Below are 16,492 nucleotides of genomic sequence, written 5' to 3' on the forward strand. Positions count from 1 at the left end.
GGCTTGTCACAGCCCTGAGACAGACAGCTGTGGCTGCACAGCAATCCCATCTTGTCCATGTAATTGAGGATAAAAATGCTGTTTTCATTACTGTCTGGTAACCTTAACTTCGACCTGTCAAATTATTTCATGATTTAGGTTCTGACAAAGAGCCTCGTGAAAACAACACTAAAGCCTCCGCTGAAACCAGTGGAAGTGAGTTTGACTCAAAATATCTTTAATATTGCATGCTCTTTCAACATAATTTCTTCCCAGTGAACTAGTGCGTAAGGCAACAACAGGGCTTTTTTGGCTAAGTGGTCCATTTCTGAAACACGGGGAGCTGCGAGTCAGTGTTTTCATTGAGGGTCATTGGAAAAAACAACAACAACAACAACCACCAACACCACCACCAACAGAACCCCCATCTGTCAGCTTCTGAACTGAACCCGCGGGCTGTGTTCAACACTGAAGGCTTCCGCAGTATTTGGAAGAGATGACAACTTTTTCAGAGCTGCAAACAACAGAAACCTTCTAAATAAAGTATTTAAACCGGAAACTTTAAAATTAGATAAAGTGATGGTTTATTTGTTAAAGAGTCTGGGATCCAGCGAGGCACAAAGGGGTCGCTTGCTCCCGTGACAGCAGCGGCGGGACCGGGTGGGAGGAAGCCATAGGAGGTAGTTAAGCATCATTTTGCCTGGGTGAAGTATTGCAAACCCCTAAATTTGAGACCCTCATTAGCACAACAGGCAGCTCAATGCATCTGAGGAAGAGAATTTTTTTTCAAAAAAAAGAGAAAAACCCCTATTGCAACAGGCTGTATAGAACACTTGCTCACCCTACGGACTCTTACATGCCACAGAAAAACCTGTCTGAGGCTGCGCTGGTAGCAGAGACAAAGGGACAGATCTGTCAACATCCTGTGAACAGATCAGAAGTGACCAGGAAAAGCCACCAGCCGGCTGCCAAATGGAGCGAGAAATGCACAAAACAGGCCCGCAGAGCTCGGCACGCACACACGCCGGCCCCCCGGGACCGCCTGAGCTGCACGGGCACAGCCAGGCTCCCAAACGCATCTTCAGCTGCCCATGCAGCTCATGGAACGTCCTACCAGGCTGTGTGCGACCACATCTACCCCAAGCAGCAGTTCTCAGCGCCTGCTGAAGCTAATTATGCCCTTTCCTCATGAATTCTCTTTCGGCTCCACCCGCCGAAGCCCGGATTTCCAGCACCAGGAGGAACAGCCCTGATCCTGCCGGCAGCTCTAACAACACACGAGTCGCCAGCGCAGCCAAAGCTCATCCACGTGGATAAAACCAACTTGACTGTTGCCTTTGGTGACCATCTCCATGTCAGCATATTAAACACTTCTATTTTGCACATTGTGCCAGATAAAAACATGATATTTCCCCCTCCCCCCCCCCAACATCCTCTATATTTTATCCATAAATTTTTCCTAGCTGTTTTATTCCTCAGATTGCTTCACCCCAGTCAACAAAGCGAGCGTGTCTCGTACTGGTTGTAAAACCCCGTGTGGCTGCTCTCTAAATCCCGCAGCACAGGGTGAATATCGCTGTGCAGACAAAAGGTCTGACTTTTCAGCGGCGTTGGAGCAGGCAGCTCGGAGGTGCAGCACGCCGGCTGGCTGGCGGGGTGGAAGGCACATCCCCCCTGTCCTCCGCAGCGCTGGCGGGCAGGCAGCTCAGCATCGCCCTTCCTACAGACATGGCATCACGGAGGGGGAAAAAAAGAGAGAGAGAGAGAGAGAGAGAGAGAGAGAGACACCTTCCGTCTCCCTAATTCCTGTTGAGAACTTCTGCCCCGTAGGGATGAGCCTCGCCTTCCTCCCTAATTTAGGAGCATCTTCTCTACCCTTTATTTATTAGGACAAGATCAAAGATCCATCTCCATGGAAACGTCGGAGCTCACAGAGTTTCTGCGCTGCGGCTTAAGATCCTGCATGCGGGTTTTAGCACTGTGGTTTGGGTTTTTTTTTTTTTTAAAACAGAAGCTTTGAGATGACCAGCATTCAGCTCTCTACAGGAATGGTTTGATTAGTAATAACTGATAACCCGAGCTGTGTGTATGTGTGTAACTCACACACGTGGCGGAGCAGAACTGGTGGTGCATTACAGCATCTGTGGTCCGTGAAGAGCACATCCATTCAGCTCTACATGGAGACAGCCCATTCCCCGGCTCCTACAGCTTCTAGGCTGTTTTCCATCATATCCAGAGTAGACAAGGGACGCTAACATGTGTCTTCTTCAGTAGTTGGCACCCCAGCACTTTGTCCCCACACCTGAAGTTTGGTAGGACTTCCAGAAGATGTAGAGACCAGAGCCACGTGGGCAGAGCTGCTGGAGCCTGTAACTGCCCGCTCTGTGCTTGGGACGAGGCAGCTGTGGAGCTGCTTGGATTCACCCAAGAGAGACATCAAGTGGCCCAACACCCAGCCCAGCAAAGACTTCACAAATCCTGCATTCAAACTGTTACCTCTGCACCAGCAGTCATCGTGGCACTGGTGCTGGGTCATTTCTTTACAATAGTGCCAAGTTCCAGCTCCTTCAGAACAGTGACTCCTATAACCAATTCCCAGGAGAGGGAAAATCAAAAAAAAAAAAAAAAAAAAAAGAGCAAATGTGAAACAGACACGGTTTCTGAGGGTTTTGTTCCCTGTTCAGCTCACCACATGGCCACACAAACTGTTCAACTGCTGCGCTGGAGGCAGGAGCGACCGGCCGGGAGGAAAACTCTTCAAACAGCCATCGGAGCTGCTGCCGACAGAAAGTGGACGTGGAGCTGCAGCCCCACAGGAGATCCTGGATCCGACTTAAACCTCATATGAAGAAAACCCAGGGCAAAAAGGAGTGAAACAGCATTCACTTGCGAGACTCACATTTTCACAGGGGTGTCCTGGGAAGGATGAGCAGGGAGCAGAGGGCACACGGGGCCGTACTAGCACCGAAGCAGAGCTGATAGCACCAACCTGGAGAGCATCACCCATCGCCTGGGGCGGGAGGAAGCCCCATCTCACAGCGCTGATGGGGACAGATCCTGCCCCCAAGGAAGTCAGGGCACATCTCGCTACTGCTTGCGGCGGTGACGAGACCCGGGTTGCCCATACACCCACAGAATGTAATTTTTATAATCACATTAAACAAATTCAGAATAGCAACTGTGCAGAGAGCAATCCAGCTGCCAGCATTTAGACTTATCCTAGGGCACAGGCAGAATATGCCAGGCATGAATTAATACCGCATAAGCTGCGCCATGCTGAGTTTCATGGCTTAATTATGAAAGAGAAAGCGATAATCAAGGGATCTGTAAGGCTAATAAGTGTTCTGAGAACACCGAATGTGACACAAAAGCCGCAGCCAGTGGGACAGGACATGAACGCGTTTAAAAAGCACATTAATCACACACCGTGTATTAATTTGCAGCTGGTTTCTAATGACAGCACTTGGCCTTTAGCCACCTTCGTAGCATCAGGGGTGCACAAGCGGATCATCACCTACCCCGGAGCAGAGCGGGCTGTAGTCTGCCCACGGGCAAAACCACCACAGCCATGCATCAGTCCAACAAGACACGGGTGTTAGCTCTGGCTTAAAACTCCGCAGCCCTGTGATACTCCGCTGCCCCGTGCCTGAGCTCGGTTTAGCTCTCACACAGGCATCGGCTTTTGGAGGTTTCTGGGTCAGCGACGGTGGCCACCAGGCTGTACAGCACAAGTCACCCGGTGAAGGACAGAAAACCAGGTCCCCGGCAAATCCTCCAGTCATCTCTGCAGCAAAGTACTTGAAATCACTTCTGTTTCTCAGCACCTCCAGCTGTCTCCCCTCTCCATCTCACCTTTCATCTCACCGCAGCTTTTTAATTACACAGGCAGCTCGTTGCGGGGCTTTGCCTCTCATTCACAGGCTTCCACTCTTCTATGTGGAGTACATGTTTCTATAGATGCTGCTGCCTTCAGTTACGGTATTGCTCATGAGAAATGACATCTATATGTCATTATATATATACACACACATATATGTACACACACACATGTCATTTCCCTCTGTATGTATATATACAAGTCATTTCCCTCTTAGGGAAAAACTCCGATAAACCTTAAAAAAAGAGAGATGCCATCAAGAAGAACCCCCCGCCTGCGCTTTCACACAGTGATCCCCAAATTCCTCTAGACCAAGGACGTGCCCCAACCCTTTACCAACATCAGAGACGCTCCTTGGGCTGAAACGCTGCAGGACTGGGTGCCAGTCAGGGCTGCACGTATAGAAGCTTGAAACACTCCCAAACACACACTTCTGCCCAATAATTTATTGCCTCCATCCTCCAGCCCTCTACAAAGGGAGTTCTTTGCAGTTCTCTGCCTAAAGTTCAGTCATCAAACCAAAGCATTTAAAAAGAAATAGCTACCCTTCTTCTCTTACTAATAATCCCAAATTTAGTTATGTCCTACTTAACACCTCCTCTGAAGGCAGGAAGCAAGATGCTATTTCTGCTGGCCTCGATAAGTGGACTCTGCCAAACCCCCGGGAACACACAGAGCAGGTACCAGGCTGAGTTTAAAGCCTGGGATGGATTGCTCAGACAGCAGCCTCCTTCCTCATTGTTCCTAAATCCTAATCAGGAGCCAAGAGGAAGAAAACATGAATATTCTTTTTCAATAAAAAAAAAAGATAAAAAAAATAATTATATAAAAAGAGAATCACTCTGTACAATCTCCAGATCTTTTACGCCCAGAAATTTGTACACTGAAGTTGCATCCTCCTTGCTGCAAAAATACACCTATGCACCCTCCTCTGCCTCTGCGACCGTATGGGGACCTGAAATCACGCTTCCTCATGGGAGTGAATCACGGAGCATCTGCACTGACTTCCCACAGAGAAACACGAAATCAGTAGTAAAATGGGAAGACCACCCTGCACATGGGCACAGCTTGGGATAAAATAAGTTTTCCTTAGATTGGCACAAAGACAGATTTGAACCCGCTAGCACCTAGACCTGTGGGTCAGCAGCCCCTGCTCAAGGGTCTCTAACCCCAGTAAAAAGTCTTAAATCTGGCTAAACCCACAGTATTAGAAGCTGCCCACGATGCACACGGACGCATTGAGCTAGTGACTTATTTGCAAATAAAAAAATAAATGGCTCCCCTTCACTCCCCCGCAGACCTTCTGCCCAGAGTTTTCGTCTTCCCTCCGTAGCTGTTCTCTTTTCCTCCAGCATCAGCGCGGGGCAGCAGATTGCGCTCGCTCATCAGAGAGGGGCTGGGCTCTTGTTCTTGGTTTCTTAAAGCCTGTGGCGCCACAGTGACACCAGCCACACGCTTGTTTTCATTAGTGTTCCTCCCCACACCTGCCAACGGAGCCTGGACCCTGCCAGGACAGAGCAGAGAGGGATGATTTTGCCGGGCCGGTGCGTTGTCCAGGCGAGCATTGCCTTAGAGACACTATTGCCTCCACTCCACCACCGACCAGAAGGTGCCTGCTGCTCTCTTCTCCTCTTCCACCACCTCCCACTGAGGGAAGGAAGCTCTCCTTCGCTGCTGCCGATCCGAGATGCTTCGCTTGGATTTCTCAGAAGAATTTCTGGAAAACCCCAAGTACCAGGCTCGCATCACTCTTCACCCATGCCCCCAGGAGGTTCATCCACAGGGCTCTTTAGGGAAGGGCGATGGATAGGGAACAAGGCAGCATCCCAGGGCACGTCCTGGCACACAAACGGGGACAGCTTGGCTTGGGTAGCACCCAAGGCAGCAGCTGGGCAAAGGAGGAGCCTCTCCGTAGCACCAGCACAATACACTGCATTTGTAAGGGTATCATGAGTGAACGGAAGAGACAAGGAACATCTCATCTCCCTTTCACGCCCTCCGATGTACACAAAGAGCCAAACCAACTGATTTCAGTGAGGAAGCACAAACTCCCATAGTCCTGTCAGACGTGGTCCCTCAGACCCTCCTGTTCGAGGCGATCACCTGCTTTAATAATTCCTCATCTCCTGCTTCAGGCCCTCTGTCTACCAGAAACACACCACCAGAGCTTCAGCCTGCAAAGGAAGTGAACCTGTCCCAGGAAGGGCAACCTATGCTACCTCCTCCCAGTAACTCCCAGCATGGTAACTCTCAATCTCCACTACAAACCAGTCCGTCCTGTTTCCCCTCTTCCTTTCCATCACCATTAATATGGAGTAGATCTCACCCTTTGGCTTTCATGCCTGTCCCTGCTAGAAAATTTTGCAACCTTCCCATTTTCATAGAAGCAGCAACATGAGACAATTTTTTTTTTTTTTTTTTTGGTGCATTTCCCAATTCTCCTCATGCACAGCAAAGGTGAGGCAGCCCCTTGCCCAGCTCTGGCTGCAACTGCCTTAGGACCAGCAGCAGAGTAGCTGCTGGTGATTCTACAGCCCTACCCTGATGCAGGTCAGCACGTTGTGGTTGACCAGCAGAAAGAGAGCAAGAGCTGAACCCACATTGGTTTCTCCAGGCGGCTACTAAGAGCCAAACTTTAAAAAAGTGAGCTCGTGCGCATTTACGCTTTGCAACAGCAGCACAGACTGAAATTAAGAGGCACCCTGGCCCCTTCGAAACTGCCTCAAGATTACAAGAGATAACACCCCGACTTTTGAAAAACCAGAACTCCAATAAGAGGAGAATATTTCACACCCGCAGCGAACAATTTGCTTTCTGACAAATAACTGCACAGATATTCAGAGTGTAATCCCACCAGGAGAGAGCGCCTGCAGAAGCCCTGGGTCAAACTGGAAGAGCAAACAAGGTTGAAAGAGAACCTGGGAGGGCGATGATTTGCCCCAGTCACACTGCAGGACCACAAAGTCCCCGACAGCCAGCGCAGAGCTCGCTCCTTGTCAGCTCTGGGCAACTGGCTGACACTGCCTGGGGGTCACTTACCTCCATCCAGGTGTCCAGCAGCCTCGTGACAACCCGAGGTGACAAACACAGGGAGACCCATCACAGGTCTAAGCTACCAGTCTGGCACACACCAGGACAGGGCACAAAACCCCACCGGGCAGGCTGGGGCTGAGCCATCCTCTGGCTAGCCATGTCCAGCTGCTCTTCCAAAAGGGACAACCCAGTGCAGCACCATCACAGCTCTCCAGGAGGGATTTAGGGATACACACCAAGAGCAGAGCCTTCAATTAATTTCCTGAAGGTCAGGTGGGAACACAAAGTTGCCTCTTCACCTTCTCAGAGCAGAGACCACCACATTTCACCCCAGCCTTGCTCTGCTGAACCTAGGAACACACACTTGACTGAAGCCCATCATGCAGGAAGGCATCTTATCTTGATTGGAAAACACTACCAGATGGAAAGACTTTCACTTTCCCCAGTAATTTGTTCCAGCAGCTAATCAACTTCATTCTTAAAAAATTAACGCCTATTTTCTCATTTCAATTTGTCTGGCTTCAGCCTGCAGCTGTGGCTTTGGGCTGTGTCTCTTTTCTCTGGCTTAAACAGCTCTTGGGTACCTGCCTTTTCTCCTTGTGGAGCTATTTATGTATCGCTAGACAATTTTCTTCAGCCAAACAACTACAGTTGCTTAAATTCCAGTCTTAGGCATCAGATTGGGCATTTTTTTGAATCCACTCCCCCCCTGAGGACACGCTGCTCCATGAAGTTTCCTGCACTCACCGACCCAAGGCACACGCCTCTCTATTTCACATCCTTCCACGCGGAGGCAACAGATTGTGGCCTCTCTCGGAAACGCAGCTCGGCATAAACAATTGAGTTTAGAAGCAGAATAATGATTGCTGCTGCTGGCTGCAGATAAAGGCCACTTGTGGCGAGCATCACGTCTCTGCTGCGACCAGCTTTAATCACGGCTGAGCTAATGCTGAGCACCACCATCCTGACACTCTTCTGCTCCCTCCCTCCCTCCCATCCACCGCACATCTGCCCTCTGCGACTCCTGACTGTCTTCTCATCCCATTTTTCACCACCTCCTCCTCCTGCCCCCTTTTCCCCTTCCCATCTTACCCATCTCCTCTTAATACTCACTCCCAGAAAGCCAGAGCGTGAATGTGGGGCTGTTTCCCCATCACTGTTCCTGCTCCCCGGTTCCCTCAGTGCAAGCTCTCTGGGGCATGAACTTTCCGTGTCTGCCTGGGATAAATGCATCATTATGGACATTCCATAACACCACCAGTCCCATATACCCGTGCTGGTCAGTCAGATGTCTGGCAGCTAAGCCAGGTATTAATTATTATGTTTAAATGCAACAGGTTTCTTAGCAAAAAAAAAAGGCATTTTTTGGAGCACGCTGTATCACGACAGTATTTTTCTCTGGTTTAGCTCATGGCTTCCTTGGAGCAGGAGCTGACTCTTTGAGGCTTGTTTTGTTCTGAACATGTTGATGGTGTACCGCGAGCAACTTGCAAATAGATAATTTCAGTTAATTAATACAAATAACCTCTAATTACAAGCAGTAACCAATTAAAACGGCACAGAGGGCATCTCATGTGCCTGGGGTAGCAGCCGAAGTGGAAGATGATGCTACCGCGAGGCCTCAGGAATCCCTCCCGCCCTCCCCACACAAGGAATCTCAGGAAGGTTTCCCACAGAGGCTTCGCGAGCAGCCGCCGCTGCCAGAAGAAGCTGCTGCTTCTCCTCTCGGCCTGATGATGATAGCAGCAAATTAGGGCAATTTTTCACCAGTGATGCTGTCAGTGCTTTCAGAGCAATGCAGGTCCCGGGGACGGTGGGCTGCAGCACACAGTGATGGGCTCATCCTGGTGCTTGCCAACCCCGCAGCACAGGACACGGGTATTTGTCCACTTCTACGGCCACCTGGGCTCCGACGGGGCATTTCTGCTGGCCCTGGCAGCCCCTTGGTTGTGCTGGGCGTGCAGGCAGCATTTGGGCTGCCAGGAGCACTGCAGCTCCCGAGGCTGTAAAACAGATTTTTTTTTTTTTTTTCCTAATTTCAGCTTATGTCACTCAGGGACACGCTTGGGTCCCAGCCAGGGTATTCCTTTTTCCTTCCATCTAGGGATGGTAGAAATGAGGGATCAAAGCACTGACGGGCTCAAGACATGAAAGCCAGAATAAATGAAGCCGTGAAGAAATGGGAATGGAGCTCCTCGCCCCTAACGTAATTAACCTTTCCAAGAACAGATAGTATTCCCAAATTAAAGGACATCGTGGGACACAGAAACGCATCCAGGTCATGTGGAAGAGACGTAGCGAGCGGAGCATCAAGGCGAATGCAAACACCGCTCCCAGGGAGGAGATGGCATCAGTCGCCGGTGTAACCACATAACGAGCGCCCCGCTCTCCAGACGCCCACTCCTTCGTTCGCTTCTTATTAACGGCAGAGATTAAAGGGCTCTCGGCCCTCGCAGCGCTGGCGTGTTCCTCCGCCCCGGGCGCTTGGGGGAACGCGCTCCCCAAAACGCGGGCTGGCTTTGCTCTCCCTCCTCTCTCCCAGCCTCCAGCCGGGGGGTGTGTGTGTGTGTGTGTGTGTGAGTGTGAGTGACACGACCTGTGTGTGTGTGTGTGACACGACCTGTGTGTGTGTGTGACACGACCTGCCGCTGCCACCAGCCTGCGACCACCCGTGGACACCTTCTCCCCGGGCCCGGCCGGGGCTTCTCCTCCCGAGGCGGCCTCAGCCCGGCGCCCCCCCCCCCCCCCCGCCCCGAGCCCGTTCCCCCTCCCCACTTTGGAGGGTGTCTCCGGCCAAGCGGGGTGCCGATACCCCCCCCCCCCAGCCCCTGTGCTGCAAACCTGTGTCCCCCCCCCCGCCCTGGAGCCGCCCCCCCGGGCAGCCCCGCCCCGAGGGCGCCCCCTGGCGGTTGCCCCGCGCACCGGCGGGAGGCGGCTCTCGGCGGCGGCTCGGCGAATCCCGCGGGCTCCCTCCCCCCCCCCCCCCGCCTTTGCTCCCCCTTTTTCTTCCTCCTCCTCCTCCTCCTCCTCCTCCTGCTGCTCCTCCTGCCGCCGCCGCTGCCGCCGGGCTCCGCTCCGCCTCGCCAGCCGGCTGCCCCGGCCCTGCCGCACCTCCCCGGCCTCCGCAGCCCCGGCCCGGCGGGCGGTGAGTCCTGTCCCCCCCACCCCCGGGCAGCTCGGGGTGGGCACGGGGGGGACGCGGGGTCGCCCTCATCGGGGGGGGAGGGCACAGCCCGGTGCGGCGGGAAGGGGGGTCCGGCCGGCATCGGGGTGCGGCGGGAGCCCCCCCGGCGGGGGAGAGAAGGCTCGGGGCATCTCCCCCGGTGCTGGGCATCGTTCCCCGGGTGCTGGGCATCTCCCCGGGTGCTGGGCATCGCTCCCCGGGTGCTGGGCATCGCTCCGCGGGTGCCGGTGCCCGTGCTCGGGGCATCCTCCCCCGGAGACGGAGGAGCCTGCTCAGGGCATCCCCTCCGCCTGGGTGCGGAGGGCCGCGCTTGGGGCGACCCCCCCACCCCATGCCGGGGAGATGGGGGGTCCTGCCCGGGGCTTCCCCCGCCGGAGCGATGGGGGTCCTGCTCCGGGGATCATCCCCACGGGGCGCCGGGGGTCCTGCCCGAGGCGCTGTCCTGGAGTGTCGGGTCCGTCCTTGGTGCATCCTCCGGGGGCTTGGGGTGCCGGGGGGGCTGAGCTCGGTGCTGGGGGACTTGGTCCTTCCCCACAACCCCCTCCCGTGCAATCCCCATCCCGGGGATCAGCATCAACAGCCCCTGTTCCCGGTCAGCAGGGCCGGGGGCTCAGGTGTCCCAGGAGCAGGAGCTGCTTCTGCAGCGTTTCCAGAACGTGTCTCTTACCCAGCAAAGCTCCGGGCTGGCAGAGCTCTCTGACCTTTGTTTTGGGGGTCTTGTCATCGGTGTGGTCCCCCCCCGAAGCCGTGCTGGCTTTGTGGCTCCTTCCCCACGGCACTACCTTGGAGCCCCCCTCCTTCCCCTCGGCTGTAAAACACCCATAGACATCCCCTACCCGGCGGCACCACTTAAAAAGCAGATTTCTTGGGAGGAGGCACAGCATTACGGTGCATTTATACGGCATGATGAACCACTTTTATGATGCCTGTGCTCGAGGGAATATCTAAGCATCGCCATACCTGTTTGGGCATTCATCTGTATGGAAAATGCAGCCTCTTCCCTGGCTAACGCTGGGGTTGTCTTGCAGAAACCATTTAGTCTGTCTAGACAAGTATGATGAAGAGCAAAGTGCCTGGAGCTGTGAATGATTAGAGCTCGGGTATCTCTGCAGCTTTAGGTTTGTTGCACAGCGCTGATAGGTGTTGCTCTGCTGCTGGGGGCTTTTGGGTCTCTGGTTAGCAAATGCACAGGGACCGGCCAGTAGATTGTAGAGATTTGCTTCGTGTAAGAGCAAGGGAAGACGAATGCAGCCAGCCCTTCATCACACGTGCACGGGAGAAGCATCACAGAGAGTTTAACCAGACTAAAATGAACAGAGAAAGCACAGAAAATGATGAATAAACGGGTGATGAGGGGGAGCAGGGGGAAAGGCATATGTCAGCTTGTTTTCTGGAGGGTAGCACAGAGAAGTTCATGAATGTCTGTGTGACACTTCGAAGGCACTAAAAAAACAGTAGCATTATGTATGAGCATAGAATAAATAAAACCTTTAGGACAGAAGACTGAAACTAGGGATAATGTATGTCCTTAATACATATTCACATGAAAAAAGTGCATTGAAGAGAGCAGGCTTTAACATAAAACAAAATCAAGGGGAAAGTGGATGTGTAGGTGTTCTTAAATACTTAAGAACACTTAAATAAAGACAGATGCAAGCACCTGTCTCCATCTTAGGTATTTAATGACCTTCACAAATCAGCTCTTCGGTCCTGCAGACCTTTCTGCGTATGCGTTGTCCATCTGATTTGTCCAACAGTCGAAGTAAATTAATGAGGAAGATTCATGTGAGGACAAACTTCCAGGACTGAGCCTGGCGGCAGTAACATATCAATCACAGTTACAACGTGACAGGTAGACTCTCCTCCTGGTAAATCCATGCATGAATCCCTGAAGGTTTCCACAGCTTTGGGAAAGACTCATTTAGAGAGAGACCACATAAAGCATCTGTTTCCGAGTCACAAACGTATTCTAGAAACATTACACATAAATATTATTGGGATCTGGCAGTACGTGAGGCCAGAAGGTTTTATCTAACTTCATGGTCTGGAACACAGCCAGATCCGACTCAGTGTTTTGTGGCCATTTAGTGCAAAACGAACAGAAGATGCTGCAGTTCTTGTGGGTACAGGTATGGGGATGAGCAGGTCCAGGGTGTGTTTTATCCATGAGCAGAGGAGGTCGATTCTGAGGAGTGCTGAGCGTCTTGAAGTTCCCCCAGAGTCCACAGGGGTTGCCCCATTTTAGGTCTGAACCTGAAACCCGGTCTGACCCCAGCAGCTGAGCTAATTCGGCAGGCAGAGCCCGGGTCTGAGCAAGGGGCTGTTTTTAGGTCCTCCAGGAAGGAGCTGGACTGGTGACAATTTTATTTGGACTAGGGAGAATTTTATTTGGCCCCGGGGTTAGATGCCATCACACCTCGGTGTCCTCTCTCTGTCCCATCACCCTGGACTTTCTCGCCCATTGAGAGTTCAGCTTCTCAGTCAAGAAAAATCTCTTCCTATACATGTCAACAAATAAATTGAGAAAATTGCTTTCGGGCTGTCATCTGGGCGATGCCGGGAAGGAGAGGTGGCTCCTGGAGGAGCAGACACCAACTCCCCATCTCGGGAAAAGAGCTGTTAAGCAACTAGGGCATGTGTTGATAATTAGGTAATGCTTGTTATGTTTGCTCTGGGCTTTTCATTTCTGTTGACTGGCTATGAATTTTCTGCACTATCACTGCTTGTTTACAGTACGGCACCTAGCTTAAGCAATTAATCAGTTTTAAGAGACTCTGCTAATGTCCCTCTTGACATCCGAAGGGCCTGGTTAAGTGAGTCTGCCTCTAAATGCTCCACAGGAGCTGAGAGGGGAAGGAGACAGAACGAATCTCCTTCTGTGCATCTGCAGGCTGCAGCGTATGTAAGAGAGTCAGAGTTAGAAATTACTTACAATTTGATTTATAAAACAAACAACTTTAGAATGACCAGCTGTAAAAAAAAAAAAAAAAGAAAAGAAAACAGTTCAAAAAAAGTTTTTACAATCTCTTCAGTATTTGGGCCAAATTCCGTAAAATACCAAATAAATATAGTATGTACGGGGTGCCCTTCTCTGGACCCATTCAACATAGATTTTCTGCGCGCAAACCCATTTCTGCCGTGTCAGAATATCCCCAGTGAACTCGCACTGTGTGATATTGCCTTGGCTTTTGAGAATTACGCTGTTACTGTCAGCCCCGGGCATATCTATCCAAGAAAGCAATGTCAATATAATAGAGAGTAAATGACATATCTGTGAATTACAAAAAGAATAATTTATAGGTAATTTTCAATTACAGAGAATAATTTATAGGTGCCTGATTTGGAAAGAGAATAATTTATGAGGAACCTGAATTGCATATAGAGCACATTACAGATCACTGTAAGAAAGGGCGTATATCGACTGCTCAGCTGTCACGTGCTAAGACTGGATTTTGGGGGCATTTCTTGTGAAAACAACCACCATGGAAAAAAAAAAAAATCCTTCAAATTCCATAGTAAAAAAGATTTGTGTAATACGCCCAGTCTGATCTGAAACCTGCGTTATCAAAAGCCAGATGTACGGCCCGTGTTGTCCTCGGAGCTCCTGCCCCACGGCATCCACCACAACCCAAAAGGCCATAACTGGGTTCCTACAACATAATCCCCGGGAAAGGCTGTCCCCAGCAGTGGGCAAGGAACGCAGTGCCAAAGCCTTTGGGTTCCGTGTGTCCCCACAGCACTGCATGGATGGGGTGATCAATAACATGAAAGATAGGAATAACAGAAAAGAGAGGGAGGTCTCCGTACACTGGATTAGGATTCCTGGCACAGGCTGGGTCCTTCCCTGCACTGTCAGGGACCCTGTGGGTGCCAGGAGGGCACAGACGGGCACCGCTCCTTCGTACGATCCAGTGCGGCTGCTCCTCGTTTTGGAAAAATTACAAGGTTAGCAAATGGCTGTAAGACGGAATGACAAAATGCAGATTGGGAGTAGGATGCTTTTTTTCTAATGGTAAAAGTAGAGAATGGCACAGGAGTGGATGTGAGGAGTGTCTCCACTTGCAGCATATCTTTATGTTATTATTTTGCTTCAAGCATTTCCTGAAGTGCAACTACAAGTTTTTGTCCTTTTAAGTAATTAGAGGTACTGTCTCCTCCTCAGGACTTGCTAGTCAAGTCCTACACCTTGTCATTAAACAAGGGGCCAAATTAGTTGCCTTTTACTTTAAAGACATGATGTCTCCTTCCTATATACCTGAAGGGCATTAGGGCGCATCGGTGCTTCCACTTCTTCATCACCACCTTGGCATCTTAAAAACTGAGGGGAAACAAATTACCCCAGCTAAAGTGCCATTCTCTCCTGAAGCACTGCACAAGGCACCCTCGACACAAGAGCCAAAAATTGCAAAGCCCTTTTGCACTACTTCAGTTAATGAAACACTATATTCGTATATTAAATCGAGCACAAATAACATCTACTGCAGTTAATAAATATAGTAAAACGGCTTCTTTTTTAAACTGCTGAAGTTGTCCATAAAATTTTTTTTTGAAGCATTAATTTTCCCCAGTGAAGTATTTTAGAAAAGCTTGTTAAAGAGAAGGAACTGGGCTGGGTTTGGAGAGTGTAAGGGGTTGCTGCTATTCTGTGGGAAGCAATCCCGGAGTCTGCAGGAGAAGGAGCCACGCGTCGCTCCAGACTCTGCGCCACAAGTGAATTCCTGTGCGTGAGCTTTCAAACCGCTGACGCGTAATCACGGACGTCCTGGGCCACGGTGGACATTCACAAAACATCCGTGCTCATAGCTGGGAACGTCTGGAGCTGGGTGAATGTCGCCTTTTAGCAAGCCTTGGGAAACAATGTGTGTCCCATAGCTTTGGGTACTCACTCTATTCCACGAGAGACCCCCGGGGGAACACATGCTGAAGGACTGTGCGCTCATTGTGTCTGCCATTGCATACATCCACTCTTTGCTACTTCCCATTTAGAAAAGAAAAATCCATTCATTTTCTCACCAGCTCATCCTCCCCCAGACCCCAGACTCTATCTATTGCCAGGAAGCGCTGATAGAAGTGGCTCCTGCTTCTCAGAAACCTCCTCTGACAAGATCACCCTCAACCTGGACCAAGTGCAACGTCTCTCCTGGATTTCCCTGGGAGCAACAGGCAGGCAGTAGCTCACAGGATCACATCCTCGGTCGTTTTAATAGCCTTAAGAGCTTCCGAGTCTAACTTCCCTCTGTGTATGACCAGAAAAACGATGCTTGTATTTAAAGTTCATGCAGAACAAGTGAAAGCCTGGCCCTCGGCAAAGGCAAAACTCCTGATGACCTGGTGGGGTCAGACTCTCACTTCGTCCTCCCAAATCTGGAAGCACGTCAGGAGTGCGGAGATTTGGGGGACGAAGTGCAGAACGGCTTCACACGAACCCTTGTTGCTACCTGTAAAAAACAGCAGAAGCAATTCTGACGTTTTTTGGGGCAATAAGAAGAGGTGGCCAAGAAATGATCGCAGATTTTATTTCTAAACTTCCGTTGGAGCAGGGCCTTTGTGTCGCTCCGGATCCCCTCGTGCTGCCTCTGTCAGCCTTTAGCGCTAGCGAAATACAAAGCTTGCAAATATAATAAAGAGAACTGCTTACCCGCTCCCTCTCCTAGGCTACATCCCCTTAGCACCAAAAAAGATCATACAAAACGAGTCTTTTCTAAGGACTGCTCGTACATACACGTATCTTCCCAAGGGTTAGATGTAAAGAAACTCAATGTTAATTTTAACGGGCTGCCACCTTTCTCTTATGGTGCAAACTACCAGAGCCTTCTCTGCATTACTGAGGGAAGGCTTTGGCTCATGTTGGTACTATTTTTTACATATTGAATTTTCTTGTTATATCGCTGTCCTCAAGGGCCACTGAGTATCATTTACCTGACAGAGCTGGGCTGCAGACCCACTTAAAGTATAGACTTAACCGGTTCCTCCTGAAATAAATAAAAATAATAATGCTGTAATAATAGTGATGGTCAGCAGCTGATACATTTGTTTATCCACCCAGAAAGCTTGTCTGGTTTCATTTATGTTAGTATTAACTTGCCTAATAGAAGGTAATACTTTTTAGAAACCCTTTTGTGTGCTTTTGTATGTATCTACCTGTGTATCTTCATTCTGCTGCAGACAGAACGGGACACTTACCTGTGGTAGGCAGCTTTGCCCCAGGTACCTCTTCAAAATACTCTAATTCTACTTGGCATGATCGCCTTACAAAAAAGGAATGTCTTTGGAGAAATCCAGACATAGGTTAGCCATAGGGATTGTACTCCGTTTCCTCTCTTTCTTCCCTTTCTCCAAGACGTCTACTGGAATATCCATAAGTGCATAAACTGAAATGGGAAATAGGTTCCTGACTTCTGCAGCTTTGGAACATGCTG

The sequence above is a fragment of the Numenius arquata genome, chromosome 14, assembly GCF_964106895.1.
Source record: "Numenius arquata chromosome 14, bNumArq3.hap1.1, whole genome shotgun sequence".
NCBI lineage: Eukaryota > Metazoa > Chordata > Aves > Charadriiformes > Scolopacidae > Numenius > Numenius arquata.